This window comes from Nipponia nippon, unplaced genomic scaffold (assembly GCF_047370975.1).
Source record: "Nipponia nippon isolate SJK-2023a ecotype South Korea unplaced genomic scaffold, ASM4737097v1 scaffold_11, whole genome shotgun sequence".
NCBI classification, from domain to species: Eukaryota; Metazoa; Chordata; class Aves; order Pelecaniformes; family Threskiornithidae; genus Nipponia; species Nipponia nippon.
Genome location: NW_028262302.1, coordinates 2385016 through 2410051, shown reverse-complemented (window position 1 = coordinate 2410051; position 25036 = coordinate 2385016). Strand labels below are relative to the sequence as shown.

The 25036-nt window shown below is 37.4% G+C and overlaps 1 protein-coding gene across 5 annotated transcripts in view; it reads right to left on the bottom strand.

Moving 5' to 3' along the window:
• Positions 1-25036, bottom strand: part of NPAS3 (neuronal PAS domain protein 3) — a 626508-nt gene that overhangs the window by 578667 nt on the left and 22805 nt on the right. The window contains exon 1 of one of the 5 annotated variants that reach the window (XM_087747152.1): positions 11051-11269. The exons of the other annotated variants lie outside the window; for them this stretch is intronic. The gene's annotated coding sequence lies outside the window, so the exon portion shown is untranslated. Of the gene's footprint in view, positions 1-11050; positions 11270-25036 lie in introns of those variants that run through there. 5 annotated transcript variants of the gene reach the window in all.

Sequence of the window (25036 nt, the reverse complement as noted above, 5' to 3'; positions counted from 1 at the left end):
TTACCATTTTTCTCTCAATCATCATCCCCACCCCCTTTATGGTAATTTCATCTTAATCATGTTTATCACAGAACATCTGAAGAAAGAATGTCAAAACTAAGATATTTACTAAAAGCTAGAATTTGACTAAAATGTATGTTAAAATCATGATGTATGACACACCTTGTTTCTCTACTACCTATAATGTATGTTTATCCTATTACTGAAAAAAACATAGGTTTGACATTATATTCTTGAAGAAGTCATGTTTACTGTTACATATGTCTTTGTTATCTTCCAGATGCTTATGAGCAATATGTATTTTTCCAATAACTGAAGTTTGTTGACTGGTCTACTGTTGCCTGAGTCAATAAGGTTTAAAGAGAAGCATGGTTGAGTGCCTCCACTAGAGCCTTGAACCATCTCTAGTCCCTATTTGAGGCCCAGAGTCCTAACTTAGGCATCTAACTCGTGTGCTGAAGTAAGCAGTGCGAGCACAGCCTTATACCTGCTAGTATGCTAGGAATCTCACCAGTTCCCCAAGAGTTTTCATAGATGATGCTGTCAGCTATGTAAGCAGCCTGGCCAATTCTCAGTTACTCTTGGATAAATACCATTAGTTCTCAAAAAAACCCAAAAAAACAAAACAAAAAAAAACACACCAAAAAAACCAAAACCCAACCAACCAAACACCCCCCTGCACCAACACAAAACCACCACACCACAACTTTATTCCAGTATTTTTATATAAACACCTGAGTTTCTCACACTTTGCCATGGATGTTAATAGTAAGACATGATGTCCATTAATACTTATAGTGAAAACCAGGCAGCAAGAAGTTAACAAATTATTCTGAGAATGCCAAGGCATTTATCAGTCTCTTACCTACTCACTAAGCAATGGGCAAGCTCTTTTCTCATCCTTCCTTTCTCAGTGCTTTGTCTCTTATTAGTTGAATTCCACTTTGTGTCCAAGTCTTTCAAATTTTATCTCCACTTGTCCATACCATTCTTTTATACTCACCCATAATAATTTGACCCAGTTTCAGGTTTTGGCAACATCCCTCAAGTTTTAGGTCACTGAAGAGCTCATGTTTAGTTAAACTGGACTCATGTTAAACTTCCTTTCTTTGTACTAGTAAAGCTAGTGTTTCAGCCCTTGTGAATGTTCCTCTAAAGAACTGTCAGCTGCCCTCGTGTCACTTCACCACACACCTGCTTCCTACAGAAAGTTACCTACCATTTCTCCGAGTTTACTGAAGTGCACTTTCTTGAAGCCTACTGTCTTTAATCATGGGATACATTACATCTTCTGAAAGCAGCACAAACTCCTATCTGACAGCCAGAAAGGCAACAGGAAAATTAATCAAAAACCTGAAAACTAGCCAAATGGTAGCCATGGAAATGCTAGAGAGAGGCAAATAAGGCCAAGCAACTGGAGGAGTGACTTGAAAGGCTACATACATTGCGTACAGCCCCAACACTTGGGTCCTGGATTGCAGTAGTGGATTTTTGGACCTGTCAATTACATGGCTTTATGCAAATGAAGTTAATTTGACCCTAAAAGAGGTCCTATTTCCTTGGCACTAAGCAAAAGTAATTACCATTAGTGTCAGTGGAAGTTATATGCACATGTTGAGAGGGGATTAAGCAGTTTATAAACGTTTACTCGGAAGGAAGGAGGACAGCAGAGGGACAAATACACAGAAGTTCTTGGGAAGGTAACATATTTGGGAAAGTGCTCAGAATAGATTATCCATATCCATAGCGTATTTCATCACATGAAGCTGTTTATTTTCCATATATTTCTGTTCTCAAGCTGAAGAAACTGAATAGTCTTCACTTTAGTGGTTTAGCAGCTTCGCTTCTATGATATTCACGTTCTTGTGTTTCTACCAGTGCTCTGGCAAACTCGTTTCCTGACAGAATTGTGTAAAGAAACAGGGAATTGCTTTGCTTGCTGCAGAGTTTGTAACCACTAGCATTTGAGATACACAATTTTAAAAGTTGTATCAATTCAATCAGGGAATAAAAATTATCATGAACCCAACTAAAAGAGCTTAAATTTCACATCCCAACCAGTCTCCACAAATAGCACCTCCCAAATCAGTAAGAAATAAATTTACTTAAATTGCGTTTTAAATTTTTGAATAGCTAATATGTTTGGGAAAGTGTTTACAGATAATTCATGATGAGAAAATCTGTTATGAATTAGTATTTGTTACTCATTGCCCATTAGCTGCAAATAAATTAGCTCGTTCATAATAATACATTGTGTCATATGTCAGTTGCACACTAGATTAGATGGAGCGCATTGCCGTGCAAACTTCTGAAACGCCTAACATAAAAGTTTGGCAAAAGTTTCCATTTACTAATGCTCTAAATGTTAACAAATTATGAGAGCAGTCAATTTTAACAGAATAGTATTGATAACGAGACAGGCAGAGAGAATACAGCAGCACCTGGTAGGATACATTGCAAATAATAACTGAAACTAAACGCCTCCCACAGCTGTGGTTGTGCCAGTAGTCCAGGATACAACAGATTTTTGCATCATCTTTATCAGTGGGAAGCTGGCCAGATCTGCTTATCAGTGGACGGAAGGCAGAGCCATGCCCTGGCAGCTTCCAGGCCCCTCCATCTCTGTGTTTTCATTTAGTTTCAACTTAGAGCAAGCTCTGCATCTGGCACACCTCTTCACTGTGCCAGAGGGCTCTAGCAGAACTCCGCAACTAGGAAAGGTCCAAAGTCAGTTTAGACCTCCACATGTTATTGCTGCTTGTACTGTATTTAAATAAAAATAATTTTATTAAGATTTCTGAGTATAAGAAATTAAATGTATATTTTGCTTATCTTTTCATAGGATTTCAGTTGTAACTAAATATATCATGATGTTACAGAATTGCCTTTTTTACTAGAAATAAACTTCAAAGCTTAAAAGCATTAATATATCCCAATTTACCAAAATTTTAGCTTTTCCAAAAACTTTGGCTAGCTTACTCTATGCAAAACTCACTACAGAAAGAAAGAATGCTGTTAAGTCTTTTCAGCAAAATGGAAAATCCTTTGTTTAAAGCCAGAACACTGTTAAGGTGTGTAAGACTAGTCAGGGTGGTTGTTCATATTAAAGATGTATACTTCTTTTAGGGAAGAAACACTAAGTCGGAACAACATTCTTATGTGCCAGAAGAAAATAAATCTTTAAAATGTTTGTTACATTGCAAATGCCACTCTGGACTACACAGACAGAAAACATAGATCTCTGGTAACCGGATTAAAGGCCAAGGCCACAGCTTTATTGAAATACAGTAATTCACACTACAGTATTATCTGACAGCCAATAGTCCTTGCAGTAGTAAATAATGAGAGCCCAAGGCAAAACACCATATACACTGGACCCCAAAGAAATGCAGTCCAGCCCTAATGTCAGACTCCTAAGTCTCCCAGGACTGATGAGACTAGTATCTGAAAACAAAAGAGTTCAAAAGATGGGGTAATACCTGTATATGACAATAAAACTTTCCTTTGCAGTATCTCCTCTTTTCCTGTCTTCTTACTGCACATACCCAAAAACCTGGTGAAAGAAGGCTTCAACAACAATGACAAAAAAAAAAAAGGGGGGGGGAGAGAGAGAGTTTGTTTTCAACCAAATCTAGCCAGACAGCCAGCCAAAAGTACTGAATTCCTGGCATCTTTTCAAAGGTATTCAAGTAACTCTGTAACATCAGATAAGGTGTAAATTACTTATGACTCCATTCAGTTAATGATAAAGTGTGTGCATAATTTGTCATTGGAACCACCTGTAAGTTTATACATGCGCTAACATACCTAGCTGAAGAAAATAACTTTGCTACTTGCTAATTTCTGACTTAATGCATGTGTATCTTGAGCCAGCTTCACAAAATTACTTTAGTAATATTATACAATACGTTGTCAATATTATACTCCTGTACTTCAAGGGTTATAGATCCCTTTAACATGAATCAAAAAAAAGGACTCATTCCCCACATCAAGTTGTTCCCTTCCCAGCTCAATACTTAAAATCAAGTCCACCAATGCTGTTTCCCCACCTCCCAGGAGTACCACTCTGGAAGGAAAGGGAGAATTTTTAGCCTTTCTTTGAAAACATACCTCCTATTCTAAAATTTTTTATTAGTTTTATAACTGAATAAGAAGCAGAACAAAAGAAAATTACAAAAAAATTGAAGTGTTATGTCCTCAGGCAACAATACTGGGAAGAGCTGATCTTGCCTGTAATTCATATTAGCTTGAACAAGATATTAACAAAATTTTGCTATATATCATGGGGTTTATTTGTCCATAGACAGATGAACTGAGCAGTGCTTCAGTCCAAACATATAGAAAGGGACAGACAAACTGGAAATCCACAAATAGGAGGAACAGTCACTAAACCCAGCTCAAAATCTGCAAGTATAAGGTTCACTGGAACCGGTACATCCCCCAATTTAACTGGGACCTTCCCACAGCCTCGTGCCTTGTAGGCTCCTACTACATATCATTGTCCACTAAAATACATATGCAAATAAAAGGCTGGTCATTCTCAGTCACACATTGGTAATAGACAAGTAGCTTTTTTCTCTACCTGAAGAATAATGGCTCATTTCAATATACATGTGTTCAGTCCCACAGAAAACTTGCATAGCTCCCACTCTTCTTCAGTAAGATCTACAACCTACTGCAACATTATTAGCATTTGAGAAACAAATTACCCTAAGTTCTCTGAAAGTGGTCAGCTGTAATCAGCTGATATAACAAGGTCATAGGGCTCAGAAGAAAAGCACTGGAGAAAAAAAGTTTTGCTATTTCGAGTTAAAAAGTCTCCTTCCCATTAACCCTTGCACTAAGTCCCAAAGGCAACATGAAAAGCAACAGGTTGCATTAGATTTCAATTGTTTCTGCCTGCTGGGTAAGCGCTGCATGTAAATCCATTAAGTATTTGGAGTCTGAAACCTCTAACTGAATGCTCAGCCAAAAAAGGTGATAGAACAAAGTGCCTACTAATCAACTCAAATCATCCAGGAAGTGAGGCTTTGCTAATGAATTATGGTAATTAAGTCTAGGGATTGGTCACTGTGCTGGCAGACTACTGCTTCTCTGAGCAATAGGAGACAGATTAAACACACTTGTTCATATGCTTAACTCCCTGTTCCTACAGGTTTTGGACCAGTGTCTCATCTCCCTGGAACCAGAAACTCTGAGGTAGCATCAATGGCTAGACAGGCCCCTGGCAGTCAAGTTCAACACAAGTTCTTTCTGGGACAGCATGAGAAATATACTCATCAGTTCCCATCATCTAACTAAAAGATTAGTGATTCGATGTAAACATATGACTCAGCTGGAGAGGTTAGTATCATTCTTATATCCCATGATGTGTATTTGACTCTAGCTGATTGCAGGAGGTCCTGGATTAACAAATGAGAAAAGAGCATAGGCTCATCCTACAGCTGAGATCACCGTCAATACTGGCAATGCAAAGAGCTGAAGAAATACTGTGATCTAAATATAGAGTTGGCAAATATACAGTAGCACCTCAGTCCCATATCACCTTTAAACAATCCAAATAGTATATACTTGCTTAATTTTCCCTGCCTAGTTCTTACCAGGCAATAAGGCAAACTGCCACCTAGCCAATTTAAATGAACAACAAAATAAGAAAAAAAAAATCTGAGAACAAGTTAAAAAAAAGATACTCAAAGAGTCAGAGAACAGTAAAACAATTGTTCAAGTCCAAATCTCAGGATGCTTTCACTCCTCAGCCAATGAATGCTTGCCTCAGATTATGAAAAGAGTATGGTGTTTTCTGTGCCCTACGTGCAGGCCACCTTGTAAATATGCTATTTATACTGCAGTGACCCAAGAAGCTGGGTCCTTTGTGGATTAAAAGTGATGCAAGAAGTCCTAACGTCACTTACAGCGGTGTATGTAAGCTTAGAGAAGAAATGGTGCTGGAGATCCCAATGAGGGGGAACAGCACACAGTGAAATCTAGGTTTCCAACCTCTTTTCAAGGAGAGAGGAGGTGATTTTTAACTCTGAAGCCCCTCTTCACTTTGCCACCGTTGTGGGCTATGACTGAGGCAGCTCAGACCCTGCCCCTCTACTCACGGCCCAGCTCTACCAGCAGCTCCAACTTTGCTCTGAGAACTTGAGCTACGTGCCAGGCATGGGGCAAGGCTACCCTTGCAGCTCTATCATCTACAGCTGAAGCTGTGCTGCAGACAGTTGATCAAAAACTCCGACTTTCCAGGATGACAGCTCACCTCTGCTCAACAACAGATTCCAAAAATCCTCAAGCTCCTTTGCCTGGATTTGTGCGTAACACTTGATTACCCGTGCTTTTCCCTTCCCTCCTGGTGGCTCTCCAACTCTTAGCATGTACATTGCAAGTGGCTTCTTCACCACTGTAAGCTGAAGGCACCGCTATCACTGGCAGGCCTCATTTAAACTCTGTAGCATGTGTACACTCTTCTATAAGCTGCTGCCGCCTTCTTCAGTCTAGCTGCTACAGGGTCATAAAGGTCACTAAGGCCAGACCGGTCACCAGGATCAATTTTCCCTTCACAGAGATGCAAGCAAGAAGAAAGGAGGTGGTGAGAAACTCGGGGCAGGTGTGCAGTCCCTGCAGTCTTAGCATCAGCAGCACCTACAGCGTCATAGCAGTCAATTCCCATGCAGGTGGGGATCCTTGGTTTTGGCTAAGATGCTATGCCTTTAAAACAGACAGCACAGTGTAATGGAAAATTTCTGCTCCAGTATTTTGCTGTTCCTGGTAAGAAGAATAACCCTTCAATCTTTTTGCAACTGCTCTGAGGCTTACACAGAGGAAATCCTACTTGGATTTCTTTTAAACCAGAATAACCTGCCAAAATATTCAAGGGAAAGAGCTCATGATAGTGTTATATTCTTTTCTGAAAGCTTAATTTAGACAACTACCAGCAGATCCCTTCATGGACACAGCAAAATCTTAAACTCTCTCTATTTGACTGTGCTTGCCTAAGGCATTAAGTTCAATCCACCATGTCGCACCTCAGTAACTCGACATAGACTAGGAAATTCTTACAGTCAGCTTCCCCAAGGGATTTGTTAAGTTTCACATACATTTAGTTGTGCAGTTGGCCTGTTCAAATTGATAAACTTGTTGCTCAGTGCTTTCTGTTGCAGATTTTGTCACTAGGAAAAATAAATATTGCAGTGGGAGAAGGAAGGCTACTATGTTTCAGTAATAACCTTTTTTTTAAAAAAAAAAATAATTACACATGCATTACCATTCCTATCTCTTCTTGAGAGGCATTTATTTTGCAGAAGAGACAGGCAGATACTCTGGTGATGGGCACATTAAAAACGCCACAGATAGACAAGATGAATGTCATTAACATGTGAAAAATGAATAGAGCAGACAGATACAAAAATACTATTCAGTCCTATCAAACATAAAGGAATAATTCACCACATTAATATCCTGTGTATCCAAACAATACACATATGTAATATGCAGGTTACTAATAAAGACTTCAGTCTGGAAAAGCACTTAAACATTCTTATTTTTTAGTAGGTGAGCAGTGCATTGGAGTCAATGGAATTATTCACTGGATTAGAGTTAAAGCATCTGTCTAAGTATTTTGTTGGTTGAATGCTAATATGACCCACATGTAACTATTAGATGACTTCTATAATGCTATATTATAAACATCAGTATGACATGCTATTACAGAGTAAAAGCAACTTTCCCCCCCCGCAAACTGATGCTTAAGGGTATAAGAATTCCTAACCTGTGGTATACAGCACAAAGCAAGCCAGTTCAACCCAGTATCTGCAACAGCTTTTGTCAGTATTGGCAGAAGACCAGCAAAGCAGAAAGGCAGCAGGAAAGGGAGGCTGAAGAAATAAGAAGCAAGAGCAGCCTCCCTTCCAGAAGGGTAACTTTATGGACCTACAGCAAGCAGAAAGCCTATGGTGCTGGCAAAGAAAATCAGGCATGGTCACAGAATCAAAGAGAAGCAAGATATGATGTGTCTTTTCATCAGTCTTTAGCACACACAAATTAAAACTTTCTCTGTATCCTGCAGAGCTCCTCAATTACTTGTCATTACTATTGTGTGAGATAGAAAGCATTTAGTCCTCAGTGTGTAGCACAGATAGTACGTTAGCACACCAGACTCCTCTTTAGCTATAGAGTCATGTATTTTGATGACAACCCAAAAAGAAGCAATTACTTTCTCCATCTTTCCTCAGATGCCTTTGTTATAAAATACAAAAAGCCTTATTATCAATCCCTGCACCTAAACTGCACAAGGATTTCCAGTGATGAGATGAATTTACAAAGATGATGCATTGCAATACCAAGGACAGAACCACATAAACAAGTATCTTTCTTAGCTTTATAGTTCTGCAGTGATCAGCAGTCTGCACTTTGTGCGATACTCTAACAGTTACAGCCTTACAAACACTATGTGGCTGTGCTTGTGGCCTATCAGAAAGCTGAAGATTTACAACTTCAGAACTGGGAATCACTGCCTTCTCTACAGAAATTCAGAATGTCATCATAGGCTTTTTTTTTTTTTTTCTTCAATAAAATATGTTAAAAATATCAAGTTCATTTTGCAGTATGTAAACTGAATTTCTTTAACAGCTAAAATAATGCCAACAGAAATATATATGTATATTTTCAAATAGAGGATAGAGATCACCAAAGTTAAAGACTTAATATAGCTGGGAGGGAAAAAAAAAAAAAAAAAAATATATTTTAAAGGTAACTCAGGACACAGACCCTAAGAGGTCAAGTGTTTTTGGGTTTTTTTTTTTTTTTTTTTTAAAAAGAAAAAAATCAAGATCTAGAAAGTATGTACATACAGTTTCATGGCAAGTTCTGAAGGAAAGATTACTTAAGGAGCGGGACATGCAAATTGATATTTAGGTGCAATAGTATATGACAATCTTATTTTCAGATACAGTTATAATACCTGTGCCAATAAACAAAGTCACATAAGGACAGACTAGAATCAGGCCTATGTCAAAAACAAAAAAACCAACAACTAAAAAACTCTGCAACAAAACCCACCAAAAAAAAAAAAAAAAAGCAACCCCAAAACACCCCACTGCCAGTTTTGTGCCAGTGTCCCCTGCTTTTTAACTCATGAGGAAGGGATCTTAGTAAGCAGACCAGGTTACAGAAGCTTTCATCCTGATTACCAGCACTGCACCTGACCTGTGAAGAAATAGGGCTTCATCTTCAGCTGACTCAGTGATTAGAACTTCACAGGCAATGAATAGCTAAAGTTAGGGCAGCTACACTTTCTTCACACTTGACTATAATGATTGTCAGCTTGTGAAAGACAATTTATACTGAAGGGAAAGAGAAATTTCCTCTTGCTGAAGTGCAAAAGAGCCAAACAACAGCCCATCTGCAGTAACTTGTCTGTCTTTTGTAACTACACTACTGTATGTCCTGCAAAAAAGGTTTTATACCTACTAAATTACATATTTATTTTTCATTGGGGAAAAATAATAATAACACAACACCTTTTTTCCCCTCTGACTTGCTGTATTTCAAGATGCAAAGCTGTTTTACAGTTATAAATGACTGATAAAAGGAAAACTTCCAAACATCTTGTTAGAATTACTTATTTGTCCTAATTTCACATTAGAGAAGGATTTCCTTTATTCTGCCTGAAAGAACGAATGTATTGATAACAGCTTTGCCACCTAATATGAAACTGCTCTTCAAAAACATGTATAAAATGTTATTTGCATGGAATTTTTTTTTAATGTTTTCTTTCTATGGACACAATGTTCAGCATCTCTTTCAAATATTTGGATTGACTTATCAAGTAATCTAACTGACAGTGGTAGCTTAGTTAAACATAGAGTATACTTGGGAGATAAAAGGGATCTTCCTCAAAAAGTGTAGTTGTTATTTATGCAATCTATTTCATAAAGAGTTCTCTTAAGGTGGTTATGAGCCATCTTTTTGCAGGCAAAATAGGCTCTTCCACCAATATGCACGCAGTGATCTAACAACCATGTAAAATGTACTTCACACACTTGGAAGATAAACTGTGGGAACTCTCATTTAAAGAATAATACAGCACCCAGTTAATCTACTCAGTCAATCTATCTATAATTCTCATTTCAAGCCAGCTGTAGTTTATTGCTAAACTGAAGGTTTCTGTACTACCCTAACAAGAAGTAGTTGATTCTCCCATCCGAGATTGTCACAGTTCTCAGACAACAGTCTGTTCGCTATCTTTAGTTATGGTCAGTTCTTCAGCAATTCTTCACCTCTTTCAGAATGAGGCAAGCATAAAACAGAAAAATAGCCCCTCTACTACTTCTAAAGAGCTATGATCAAGTACAAGCCTTGATAACCAGGATTTTGAGTACAGGTGTAAGTTTCATTTTATCATAGTGAAATCCTGAATCATTGGTAGCCAGTGAAAAACATTAATTAGTCAATATAGGAATGAAATAATTCCTACTGTATATGACCCAGTCCTGCCGTTCTTATTGTTAGTCAGAAGTACTTACTTTTATGAAGCCTGTGTTTGCTAGTAATTGGACTTCTCACAGTGTAATTACAGACTGTTTCTTGGAACATTTATTTGCAGAATTGGGCCCTTACGCTGCAAAATTCCTCTTGTTAAGGAACGTAGTTTTTATTGAGTAGCACAAACTGCTTAATTTTCAAATATGTGTTATTAGCATCTTGAATATTATCCAACTTCTAAAGGTAGAAATACACTTTTCTCAATAATCACAATCACCAGGAGATAGACTGTGAATTCTCATCCCCTCCTAATTTATTCAATACTCTTTACTCCATACATCTTAGCTCTAATGTCCATTAAAAATTCCTGCATGTGCTATATTCTGTAGCAGAGGACTTCTGAGGAAGAAATTACAGTGTAGTAAGACAAACAGTACCATTGTATTTTATGACAACTCATATGGTCAAAGCAAAGCACTACCCAAGTAATGGTGTAGCATCTGTGTTAGGCAATAGGGCAAAATTCCACCAAGGAGGAAGCTGAGAGAAATAAAGCAAAGTGACTTACCTAAGGTCATTTGGAACAAGTTGTAGCAGACTGAAGAGTGGAAGCCAGGAACACCAGACACCTTAATCCTGAATACATTTTTTAGATAAACCATCTCTCCAGAAACATCCCCTAATAGCTCATAGTCAGCTCTAGGAGCCAGCAATTTGGAGCCAAATCTACTGGTAGAATCCAGCTGCTTTACAACACATGCTCTGTATACAATGGCCCTAATAATGACTTAATTGGGTAATCTTGCCTTGACTAGCTAACAGCTGATCCTACTGCACCACATATCCAACCTAGAGCTTATATGCTGTTGTCTTCTCTACTGCTTGTTGCACAAGAAAAATAGGGCCAGGCTTAGCCACTTCCTTTGCCACGCTGATATTTGATGCACTTTCTGACCCCTGCAGCTGTTTCCAATCTGACTGAAATTAGACCAGACAGCAAATTCGTCAGTGAAGTACAGGGTTACTGAACCAGCAGAGAAGCAAGAGAGCAAAAGGAAACTGAAGCCATTTTTATGCACTGGCTTCATCCTCTACACAATTGAGCTATAACCCATAAATTATGTTTACAGTTAAGCCATGAATTGATGCTGACCTCTTTCTGTACTTAGTTTTTGTCCACCTGTAAAATGGGACTAATAGTAGTGGACTATCTCCATCAGGAATATAAAAAAGGGGTTTAATTTATTACCGTCGCACTACAGTTCAGGTAGCATGGTGACACATATAAGAATGTACATATAAATCTACACAGTATAAAGCAATCTGAAATCTCCAGATCTCCCTCCCACATATTTTAAGATGAACTAAGAAAATACAGAAAAGAAATACCAGAATAAAAGTAGGTGTCATGCAGGAACTACCAAATTTTCTTCCTTTTTTTTTTTTTTTTTTAAAGTGTGCAGAGCAGGTGCAGCAAGTATCATTTCCCTCCTGCTGCTTGGCCCACCTGCTGTCTGCCTGATGGTGCTATCCTCACTACTTTAGTATTTATTTCCAAAATGCAAAGTTAAAACTAACAATATATTTTTTTTTCTTCCTTTTTTCACCTCCAAGTATATTCTAGGTATCTCTCCAAATAACTCTATGACTGTATCAAATGCAACTTCATTATTCATACAGATTATGGTAAAAAGAAAAGAGACAGCAAAACTGTTCTATCCAAAATATTCTATTGTGCAGATGTCCATACAAAGGACAGTACGTCCCCTTCCTCTGTTTTGCTTCTCATGCATTGTGATGCTTCTCATGCTGCAAGGTGCGAAAATGGGTGGTGTCTCATTTGGTGTGAGGGGTTGTATGAATTCATTGAATAGGGACTCAGTGCAGAAGGGCTAACAACTGCAGCAATAAAAATCTCAGGAGATGTATAATAAGAATAATATAGTAATAATAACAATAAATTTCAAGGTGTAAGTCTTCTTGGTTCTGAGCTTATAAGGTTTTCAGAGTCTCGTTAAAGAAGGGCTAAACAAAATACAGAAGCACAGGATGCTAGGGGATCTCAAGTAAAACATCAAGTCTCATAAACTCATAATTAGATGAGAGCTGGCACTATCGTAGCAACTCTTATCATGCAATTCTTTCTCTCCTGTTCTTCCCTTCTTCTTCCGCAAGCTTTATAAAAACACACACGCTCTTCCCACAAATGTTTACTCTATAGAACTGAGCAAACCTACATGGAAACTTGCATTTCTGAAAAAAATCTGTAATTCCCTGGTTCCTTTCAGTGCTGCCACTCTACCGTTACTAAGGTTGTTGGACACCTGGATTCAGCTCTCCTCCAGCTCACCTTGGCTCCTATTCTGAGGGTGCTGGGTGAGAAAGGTCCAGAGCAGGCAGCTTGCTCCCAGGAGGGGATGCAAGTGCCTCCCTGAAGCCTACTGCTCTGACAGACTTGCTTGCTCTCCTTTGAGCTAATGCTGCCACTTTGGGGATGTGTTCTCATTTTTCTGCATAGATTACAGACTCTAGAGTGGTTTTAATTTATTAAATAGAAATCTAAATTTCAGGGGAGTCATATAACCAACACCAAAACCTAGATGACACCTGCAGCATATGGCCAGTACCCATGTAACACAGCTGCATTGCAAGAAAGTCTCACTGATGATGGGGACTGGCAGCTCTCCCAGCTTCCAGTCTTCCATGCCTCCAGTGAAGGGTATGGCTGACATCTGTATTTGTGAAATTCCTGCCACCACATGCTCTCAAGGCCAGGGTTTGGACCTCTATTCTGCCCTACAAATGCATGTAGATTTTCACAGCAATGCACCAATGGTTTGATATGAAAGCATTTACTATCTGATCATGTAAACTTGTTTTCCTTCTCACCTATGAACTGAAGTGCATCTTAAGCCTCCTTTTCTCCGCAACAAGGAAAGAGATCCATTGATCTGTAATGAGTAATTATTCATTAACACTACAAGCAGTAATTAAATTAACATTTGCATGATTCTGGACAATGAGGCCCCTACATTTATAACTGAAAAAAATCTTAATTCAAAACAATTACTAGTATCACTACTGTTTATTATGTATACTTTGTTTGTTTAGAGGATATTTGCTTAAGCTTTACCTTTTTCTTTTGCTATTATTAACACTCTTCCAATTCTTTCTTTGACTATCCCAAGTGCCAATGAAAATTATAGTATGCCAAAGAATAATGTAAAGGCGAGTGTCCAAGCAATAATGTATTTGTTATTGCTCAAGAAAAACAAACACTTTTATAAATGCATGAGTTGCGAGAATAATTAACTTTTGCTATTAACACTATACGAAAAATAAATTGAAGTCAGACAAAATAAGAAGTAACAATTGACAATGAAAAAACCCTGAGACTTTTTACAAAAAGCAAATACATTTCCTACAGCTTTTTCCTATCTATAGTAATGTCTTGACTTTTCTATATGTATGTATTTTTATACTCTGATTCCAAATGTTTCAGTCTTTACCTGTGGTTACATGTATTCTATCACACCACAAAACAGCAGTTCTCTTTATTTTATCGTGCTGTTACACACAGCATAATTTTTTTATGTTAAGGAAAACATTTCTACAAAGTCCAATAAATCAATGTTTCTTAAAGAGAAAAGTTTGCAAAAACATGATCTGCTCTGTTTTCTCCCTTAACTGGCCTTCTGTTCAGCATTCATTTTAAATGTAATGTTATTTCAGTGAACCAATACTTTCAAGCATGCTGAATAGTGTGGAACATTCCTTTATTCTGATGTCATGCAGAAAGCATTTTTCTCAAGACATCTTTTGTAGTTGTAACCAAAAGGCAAAAGAAACTGGAGATCTCAAAGGGCGGGGGGGTGTTGGGGGGGGGGATGGCTTAAACTCCTCAATCCTGTCACTTCTAAAACTGTGTCAAAACCACACATATTTTTGGCAGTGACCTCTTAAAATAGTCCCTTATAAGCAAGTACTTCTTTGCCATTTCCAAGGTATTATACTTATTTTTACAGGTTTTGACTAAAAATTCCTTGTATTATTGTACTGTATCACAGGGAAGTTCGCTATAGTTTCATGAAAGACGTTTTCATTTCTGACTGGCATCTTCTCAATAGCAGGGGGCCCAGGCACACCGCTCTCTTCCAGGCAAACCTTTCTGCTCTTAAACAGTACAGCATTCATAACTTACTTTCAGCACCGCAGGGCAGCTAACACAGAAAAGCTTCTCCAACTTAATAGGTTACATCACAGAGAAGTCCACTATTTGGCCAAGGTGTAAAACATAAATGCAACCCTCATTCACTTCTGCACCTTACAAAAATGAAATCTTATCTACCCCAAAGACCTGCATTTCCACACTACAGCCTGGTTGAGGCTAGAATACTGCACTGTTACCAAATGTATATTTTAATGTGGTTATTATGTATCATCACTCCCAATTAAACACGGGAAAGGGAAAAACTAACTACAGAAGAAAGGAAACATGAAAAGTTCTCAGCAGAATAAATACATGTACTGGCAATAACTTTTGTTTCTGCAAATACTCTGAATTCTCACTGTGTGAAATTGTACTTTACGCAGAATGTGAATCTGTCTTTACTACCTAGGCTATTTCACAGGTGTGGATATAAAGGGAAGGCATAAAAAGGCAAAACTGCTTAAAAGTATTATCAGCATGATTCAGGAACAAGAACTCCTTTTACGAGAAGCAAAGCTTGGGAGTTATCCCAAGATAATTGATGAAATTATAATTAATAAAAGTTTTATACCATAATATCCTAGACTACTATAGCATTCCACCAAGCCCCCATATTTTTCTACATGAAATTACGTTATGTTACACAAAAATAATTTTGAAAACATTGGAAAGTTTTAAAAAAATTATTGGAAATATATTTTAGATCATTCCACCCATAAAAAAAAAAAACCAATAAATACCTCTAAATTTAACAACTTCTTTTCCAATGGTATTAAATATTTTGTCTAGCCCTGAAGAGCTTCAAGACATTGAACTTTAGAACTGTGCCATCTTTCTGTACAGAAGAGCTATAATTAGCCAAAGGCTTGTTCTTGCCATTTTGGGTGTCAGAAAATTTTAACTCTGGGAGAGACAAAAAAAGAGGATTGCTATATTTGGAGGAGGAAAAGAAAGCACTTTGCAAGTACTTTTTAAAATGCTACTTGTTTTAAAGATGGTTATGTACTCAGAATGCTAAACCCAGCCTTAACGACGACATCATTGGACCAGAGAAAGTGTTAAATGTTATCAGTATAGAAATATATATTACATATGCACAGATATATGTACATAGCCTGTTTCAACTGTGAAGTTCCAACTGTTGTCGTAATCACAAGTAACAACACATAATGTATATAAACTTCTGTGTCGTGAAAATATAGAAATAGAGACACTTTCAGGTTGAGTACGTTATTGGATGTTATTACTGGACTAAGATGTTTGTCATTTGTGTATATATATACATATAATAAAATAATACACAGAACATAGGGATGTCACCTAACTACCCATAATAAACACATGCACGTTTTTTTCCTGCATACCTACTAATTAGTACATTGGCTGCAACATATTCTGCCAAAAACATACCGTGTTTCAAGTAGACAAAATGCCATATAGTTCTCAAAAAACTGTTATGTTAGCCTGGGAGGGGGCTTTGTTGGTGGTGGTGGTTTGGTTTGGTTTGGTTTGGTTTGGTTTGGTTTGGTTTGGTTTGGTTTTTCCTTGGTTTTGTTTTTTGATTATTTGGGCACCTAGATTCCACATGCTAATTAAATATTAATTAATTCTGCAGGTTAAAAAGAAATGTTTACTCTGAAGAAACTACAAGCAACAACAATGGGTAGAAACACTTAGAGTGATAAGAACTGGGAGACTGAACAGGCACTGTGAACCTTTATTCTTTCCACAGAAATTAAAACAGGAGAAGCCTGGTTTCTATTATCTTTTCTGTAGAAATACCTCTGGAGCACGTTCTGCCAGAAGGTAGGACATGGGACACCCTTGGCTTTTCATGTGTAATTTGGAACTGGGATCCAGGTCTTGTGCTGGGGAAAGAAGGGAAACCTGCTCCCAACAGATCTTTAACAGTATATCAAGGTGTATCTATTACTTCTCCAAATGCACTAATGACAGGAAGAGATGCAACCATTACGACCACTTAAAAGGAAAAATATTAACAGATTTCTTTAAACAGGGTACCGTCTTATTACATTCTCTGAGAGTAATCATAATTGGTTTAATGGGAAAAAATATTTTTCTACTTTTTATTTTTCTTTTATAGGTCAGCACAGCTATGGGAGAGTACACTGGATTCTGCTGTGGCTTGTGCATCAGCAGAATTGGTAGCTTCGTTCCAGCTGTGCAGTCCTTATTGTTGGCGATCCATGAACCAGAAAGAACATAGCTAGACTTTAAAATTCCAGGTTGAGCTTGTGGCACTGGCAGTCAAGAAAAGCACCTTTTCACTTACTCCTTCTCCCCTTTGACTCTACAAAATAAATTAAATTATCCCAGGAAAGATGATCAGCTGCTTTATGATAATAGATTTTTGAAGAGAAGTCTTTGCTTTAAGAGTGCAACAACAACATGCATTGAATGCACAGTGTTAGCCTGTTGTCCACCACAAGTACTGTGCCATATGTTTATTAAAGAGCATTAAAGTATGAACGGGAAAAAAAGTGGGACTGCTTTTGAAGGAAATCATGTTAAAATACTTCAGAGAAGCAGTCCAAAACCAAGGGTTTTAAATGTGAAAATGCAAGATTATCAGCTGCAGGCAGGATTGCTGAACAGATGAAGGCTAAACAGGGCAGTGTTTCTGAATGCTTCTTAACCATTGTTTTTGAGTTTCTGTGGAGGAAAAAAAAACAAACAAAATCAAACAAAAAAAATACTGTTCTGTGTTCTAGTTATTCAGCCTTCTTAAAATTATTGTTTCCCCTCAAAATTTAAATACATTGTGTGATACAGACATTTGTTACTAGAAAGGAGTACACAGTACCATGAAAGTTAAGCAATAATATTGTGTACTTATACGTTTTGGTATGATATACTATATATAATTTTAAGTGTTACAACTCACTAGAATGCACTAGCACTATACGCAAAACACAGCAAGCGCATAAAGGAAAGAAAGACTGCTAGACAGACATGTAACTATGAAAAATACCGCAGAATAGCTTTCATGCTCAGTGGAAAGACAATGTTGAAAAGGAATTTTACCTCCCACACTCTTTAAAAAAAAAGAATGCATAAATTATGAACTATGTATTTTTGTTTCATGAAGTCTCCGGCATAAGCTCAATAATAGCAGTTGTCCCCAGCCTTAATGCTATGTAGCCACTTAAATGACAACAGTAACACTTGACAGTGCAAGTTTTCCTTCTTCTTGTACAACTAGTCACCCCTACAGTTTACCGTTCTTCATATTTATAACATATCCACCAAAAGCAAAAATTCAATGTCACTCATAATATTTTGAAAGAGATGCAGCTTCACAAATGATAGGAACCTTGGGGCATTTCAAATTGAATGCATTTTTTAAAATCACTTTAAATTTCAACTATGGACTGTAGCTAGGCCTGCTAGCCTAAAGGTAATGCTCTGTATTACCATGCCACAGATCTGGGTTAAATTTCCAGCCTCTGTATAGCTTCCCAAGCTGGCACAACCTGGGGTGAGACTAGTACCTCTTGTTATCATGCAGACACCGCTCAACCGATTAAGGAGCAGCACTGATAGTCTCTGAAGAGAATCCCATCCTCCTCACCAAGGAGGCTGTGTCTTTGAGCATAGTGAGAGGTTAAAAACAGGGTTGAAATGGAGTATATCCTCAGGGCTCCATCAGGGACATGAAAGACAACCCAAGAAAGTATGTTATATGACAACAAAGACATCAAATAATTTTAGCGGAATAGCTGCCTTCTACCTCTACAAGTTTCCTGGGCGCTTCCAGATGCATACCGTATCTTTTTCCCCTTCCATCACAAGATTTTTGTGTATTGCTCCTATGTGCAATGAAACAGCTGCTACATTTCAATCTAGACGGCTGAATTATAATGGTGGATTAAGTTATTCCCACGTAAAGGATCAATTATCAGGACTTTCTGTACCCAGTGAAAAACAGAAACTACTTGTAAGAGGGCATGTGCAGAAATAAAGCAGCTGGGTTCAAGTGTTGCTTGGTCCTCACACCTCCAGTCCTGAAACTTCACATGATCTTGTGCGCTCAGCCATGGAAGGACATTCAAAAGTTAATTTACATTTAGGATGAAGGGTTCTGTTTCACTATTCCCAGATACTATGTAAATATTCAAATTATTCTTGTTACAATGATAAATAATCTCTGTGGGTAAAAGTGTGGTATTAGCCAGTCTAGCTACAGGAAAGAATTCATACAGTTCTTGCCTGTTTTCTGAAGAGAAGCAAAGAAATCCTAAATTTGACCTGCTTTTTGTAAAGCATTTGGGGATCCTTTACAAAGAAAGGTATCATCACGCTATATGCTATTGTAAAGGCAATACTGTTACCCTAGACACACGGTACAAGCTTTGTATCTGATGACTTTAAAGCTTCATAGTGTGACCACTTGGCTTGAAATCTGATTTTCTCCATTAACGCAGTTATATACAAAAGAAAAATGACTTTCAGATTAAGGTAAGTGGCTGCATAGTGATAGCGGGAGTAAAACCAGCATCTGTGGTCTTGTGCAAATCAGTAATAGTTCAAGACTGGACATTGATAAATAAATGACTAAAAGGCTGCATACTTGCTAGCATATAGAAAAAGCCAAAAAGGCCAGTGCTAAAGTGCTTAAAAATCTGAAAGATATATACTGCTAAAAATTAAATTGAAATACATTTTCTAAATACCTTCTGCAACATAAGTGGCCTGTATCTTCTTTCAAGACAGAGTATCAGTTTATTTCAAATTTAGAGATATTGGCCTTGATTCAAATTCATGGCAGTTATAGAAACCAATGTTCCATGGCTTGATTCAGGTGGCAAGCATTAAATCTTTTTCCTGCTGTCATGCAACAACAACTTTAATACAAATTAGCACTGCCAAACTCAGTTTCCTGAGCTCAGAAGTCCTTGATGCTACTCCCTGAATTTTATTCATACTTTCACACGGATTGTGCTCTGCTGAAATTGTAGCTGATGAGAAACAAAAAACTACAATTTAATGAGAGTGGATTCAGTATTATAATTCATGACATTGTAGAAAACTTAACATGCAGCTCTTCATTATTTTTTTAACTGAGGTAAAGCTCAATCAAATCCACACAATGTTTGTTGGGTTTTTTTTAACCTGTAAATTTGGTTTCTGTGAGTCAGATCTTCCCTTCAGACCAATTGTTTATGCTGAACCCAATCCTGCCAGTCAATAATAACTTATATTTTTCAAGCTAGCAATTCAACTTTTACAACAGCCTTCTTGGAGTTCAAGACAAAACCATCCAAGCCTCAGAAAATACAAAAAAAAAACCAAACCAAAAGCAAGAGTTTTTTCCAGTTTTCCTACTCACCAGGAATATACAATTAACTAAACTTGACACTCCAGACAACTCAGAATGAGATCCAGAGGGTAGATCTGAGTCAGAGAAAGCATATTTCCACTTAAGAAAGAACCCTCTGTTTCTCCGATCAGCCACTCCAGACTGATGGGCCCTTAATTACAGAGTTCCACAAAAAAGGGTGGGAAATGCCAATGACTACCTAAGCCTCCTGGGTTTCCATGGCCATGTTCAAAAACCCCTGGCAAAAATTTGCATTTCAAGGAACGCCCAGTTCCAATTCCTAGCTACTCCCATAGCAGTAAACCAAAATCCAAACCCACTTCCTAGCAAAATTTCTGCCAAACCAGTCAACTCCCTGTAACTTTAAAATGAAAAACTCATTCTATCTGAATTTAGACCTCAATTTAGAGCCAGTCATTCATAAGTTGGTTTTCCTTTTTTATTATTATTTTACCAATCATTTATAACGCAGGAGTACCCAAAGGCTAATCAAGCTCTAGGCTTTAGTGTGCTGACAATGAAAAGGCATATAATGGTCAGTTCTGGTCAGGAGCTTACAGTGTGTGAAGACAAAGGAAGCAAAACAAACTAAAATAACATCCCTTTTCCTCCCCAAAATCCAACAATGATGAGGACCACCTTGTTAGTTCTATGACTAAGAGGATTTTCAATTATCATCTAAATTTAATCTTTTGTTATTTTTTAATAACTGCAGCCTTGTTATTGTCTAAGTGATCCTCTTTTTGATTTATTTTTTTAACTTATTCATAAAAAAGGAAACAATCAATCAGTTTCTCAGTTACTTCTTTTTCTGCCTACCTGTAACTACCCTTGGCCAACTGCCTTGCCAGTGTGCATATAGAAAGAAACACCAAAGTCAGCATATGGTGACATCACTGAGGCTCTGAAGGCATGACATATGTGCCCCCATGGTGTTCTGGCTGGCCCTTCCTACTCCTCATCCTCCTAGGGAATGCTGGTGCTTTTCTTAAGAAAAGGGGATACTGTATTTATGATCCTCCTTAGACCAACATAGATAGGACCAGTGTCTTCCAAAAGTTTCAACAAATCTGTCTTACTCCTCAAAAGCCGAGAGATCAAAAATAGTGATTAACATGTTCCAGCTAATATGAGTGAAGCTCACCTTATGAAAACACTTGAATTAAAATATCATTTCCTTTATGGTTCTAATATGTGTGTGTGTGTGTAATATATTGTTTACATAGCAAGAGAAAGGAGGGATTAAATGGATTTTCTGCAACAGTTTTGGTAAATAGCAATCCAAACAGCTCAAACAAAAACCTCAACACCGCAGAGTCTTTTGGAACTACCAAATTTTACACCACTATCAAATGATAACATTTTTAATAACTAATGTTAACAATGAAATATGCTTACTCAGGATTTGTAGCTATTTGGCCAACAGTGCTACAGTAAAGACAATTTTGAGAAAACTCTGCTCTTAGCTAAAGGCCATACAGGTAGAAAACAGGCTTTTCAAAGGGCACCATAGGTGTTTACAAAAAATAACAAAGAAAAATAAGGCAAGCAATGGGTAAAAATTCAAGGCATACTGTGCATTGATACAATTCTCTCTATATCTTACTATATACCAAACATTTATCAGATGTCAGGAATAGAAACCCCATGTTTTTTAAGGCTCACATACTTATATGTCAATGCATATAACAGACTTCCAGTATCTACCTACAATTTCGAATTACAGAAATGGCAGTGTTGCCTAGCTTTCATTGAAACTGAAGAAGTCTCTAATTGATTTCACCTGTGATAGGTCCCAAGTGATGAAAAAAAATCAGATGTCCTAAGTATAAGTAGCCAGCTTCTAAGAGGACCTGAGCATCTTATTGGCACTGACTTATTTTGGTGACTAATAACAAGACATTATATAAAATTTTGGCTCTAGTACCTACACTAAGTGAAGGTTTTTGCATCTAAGGCACAAAACTATGTGTACAAATGGAGAGAAAATAATAGACAAAGCAGAAGAGGAAAGTTGGAATGATTTTTGATGGGATTTCCTAGCTGCACTACACATACTCAGCTGGACACTCAGCTTGTGTAAACTCACAACACGGCACTGGAGCCAATGGAGCCACAATACTTAACACTAACTAATAATCTGGCTCTATCTACTGATGTCAAGACAAAAATAACCACAAGCTTTCCCACCAAAGAGACTAAAATATAAAAGTGACCCTAATGAATACAATGGTGTTTGGGGAATTCCTGCATCATTTGTGTGAATCAAAAGCAATGACGAAGGGACACAGAGGGTAATGGCAGAGCAATAATGTCTCATGTAACCTCAGTGTTAAGAGATTCATAATGAAAATCTTCTCTAGCTATGTGCATAGTGCCCGTGGCAATGTGTGCCTTTGCACTCCACAGAAATATAGAAAAACTTACTGACGGGGACTGTGAGCCCAAGATACAGCACTGAAAGAGGTACTTAAACCTGGGAAGTATCCTGGACACCCTTTGAGAAATTCGCATAAGTTAATGGTGGTATTATGGGACAGGCCACACGTGAATAAGTAGCAATCATCTGGATTCTTAAGGATTAGAACAATGCAACTTACTTTCTTCAGGAAAAATAAAAACTTCTTTTTAAAAAAAACAAAACTCTAGTCAATGTGAGTTAATAATTTTTCAAAATTTATCCAAAGTCACGTGACACCTGAAGATGATGTGCAACATGCAACCTGGACAGATTATGTTTTGGAAATTCCTACAAAAATACTTGCTAGCCTATCTGATAGTCCACTTTTTTACAGTTGTTCTTATGTCTATGATGTGAAAAGTATCTTGCTGTCCTAACCTTCAGAAATGACTCTCAATTTCTGTGAAGTAATGTGACTCATTTCACAGGCACTATCTAGTAAGTGCAGTGACTACCCTGATAATTTATCAGACAAAAATCGAAGTAAAATGTATTGATTTTAGTACTCTTCAAGCCTAGTTAATAACATTAAACACATCAAAGCTACCACTGAAGGAGAGTTTTTAAGAAAGTTAGACTATGATCCAAAATCACTTGAAGTCACTGAGAGTCCTTCCATTGATTGACTTCTGTGAGCTTTGATGCAGGCCTGAATTGGCCAGCAATGATGCTCCAAGACACATTACAAAGTAAAATTCAATTAGGAATGTACAAGTATGGAATTATTGTACCTCTGTCATGACAGAAGAAAAGCCACTCTTCAGCAATCTTTAGTATAGCTTCACAAAGCTCTGTTAATACTACACTGCTTGTCAGGGATTCTTCCTCCCTTTTTTGGTACACACTAATCTGAAGTATTTAAAGCAATCATGGCGTGGTCTGAACGCAATAAGGGAATGTCCTCCACGACAAATGCCAGGTGCTCCTGCAAGCGGAGTGATTCCCTGACCCTAGGAGCTGGCAGAATAGAATGTCTCCATCGGCTCCGGGGACAGCCAGCTTTCTGGGGAGGCATCCAGTAACTTCCCTAGCCACAAGCAAAAATAAACTTGTACCATGCACCTGAAGTAATAAAAAGAAAAGACTAGATGGTGATGTAAAAATTCTAAAATAAAGCCTTCTGCCTGCTTGCTTCTGAATGGTGAGGATAAAACAGATCACCATTACAGAGGTATACAAATTCCTTAAATTAAGGCAAATATTTAACACAAAGTTATACCCCAGGCCTACTTCTTCTACATTTTGTAGCACTGCATTCATTTCAGATTTTGCCTATTTAAATTTTAAATAAATATTAAATGGATGCTCTGTTCTTTGGACAACTTTATGTTCTGGCATACCATATGTTGCCACTGAGCACTCATTCATTAAATATAGGAGTCATCCTGAAAATCTTTAATTGGGTAGGATCCCTGTACTTAGATACTAAATCAAAAGTAGAAATGTAAGGATTTGAAAGGCTGGACCACGCATTCTACAACAGGAACAATGTGTATGATGATCATTTTTGCAGCATCATCACACACTCAGAAGAACACCAGTGCATGTTGAATTTATTTTGCCTAAAAACACATGATAATACAGAACTGGTTTTAAAATTCAACCTGCCGTATCTGCATATTGCACATATTGTTATTAGGCTTTAAATGTTCACATGCGAAATCTTGACACCCTTCACTATCTACTACTTGGGATCAGGTTTTCACATCTTCAAAGAATTTACTTGTTTCTTTCAAAAGTATCCCTTTCTGGCAAAAATAAAGAACCCAGTCCAACTTCTACTGAAAACTGGATGAGGTCTGTGCTACCATCATTTTCTTCTACGGAAAACACAACCTAAATGAGGTTTTATTGCTAGTGGACAACAATTAAAAATAGTAGTGACTGGGAAACCGACGTCCCATTTTTCAAAACAGGCCCTTAAGTGTTTACACATCTTTGTCCTTTTCAATGAGATTAAAGTTTGTGTCCATAAATCATATCTGAAAATGAAACTTCAGGTTCTGAACCTCTTTGGCTGTTTTGAAAATATTACCCTGCAACTTCAAATAATTGTTCAACAGAGAATATTGTTTATTTGTTTGCTTTAAAGTAGCATTTCTCTTAACTTAGCAATTTTAATATCATTTACTAAGACTTACTGAAGATTTTCACTTAAACATATCTGCAAACCCAAGTTTCAATTTCTTGGGCAACTTTAGCATTTGCTTTGTTTATACTAGCAAGTGAAATTGAAAGCAATACATTATCCAGCCTTAAGGGCTTGCTTCTCTTTCTCCTTTCAATTAATCTTGTCTCCCACGAGTCCAGCATTAAAATAAAATAAAATATCAATACTATTCTTTTTTAATTTCTATGTGTTTAATTATAAGCAGCAATTAATCAATTTTTTCCAATTTCACTTCTTCTTGGGGGCATCTCACTGATAAACTGAAAATCAACACCAGTGTATTAATCAAATAATCACAAAACTTTGAGGCAAAAATGCGTTCACCCCATCAAGACTGTAACCTAGAGCTAAGCAAATCCCATCTTTTTCTTG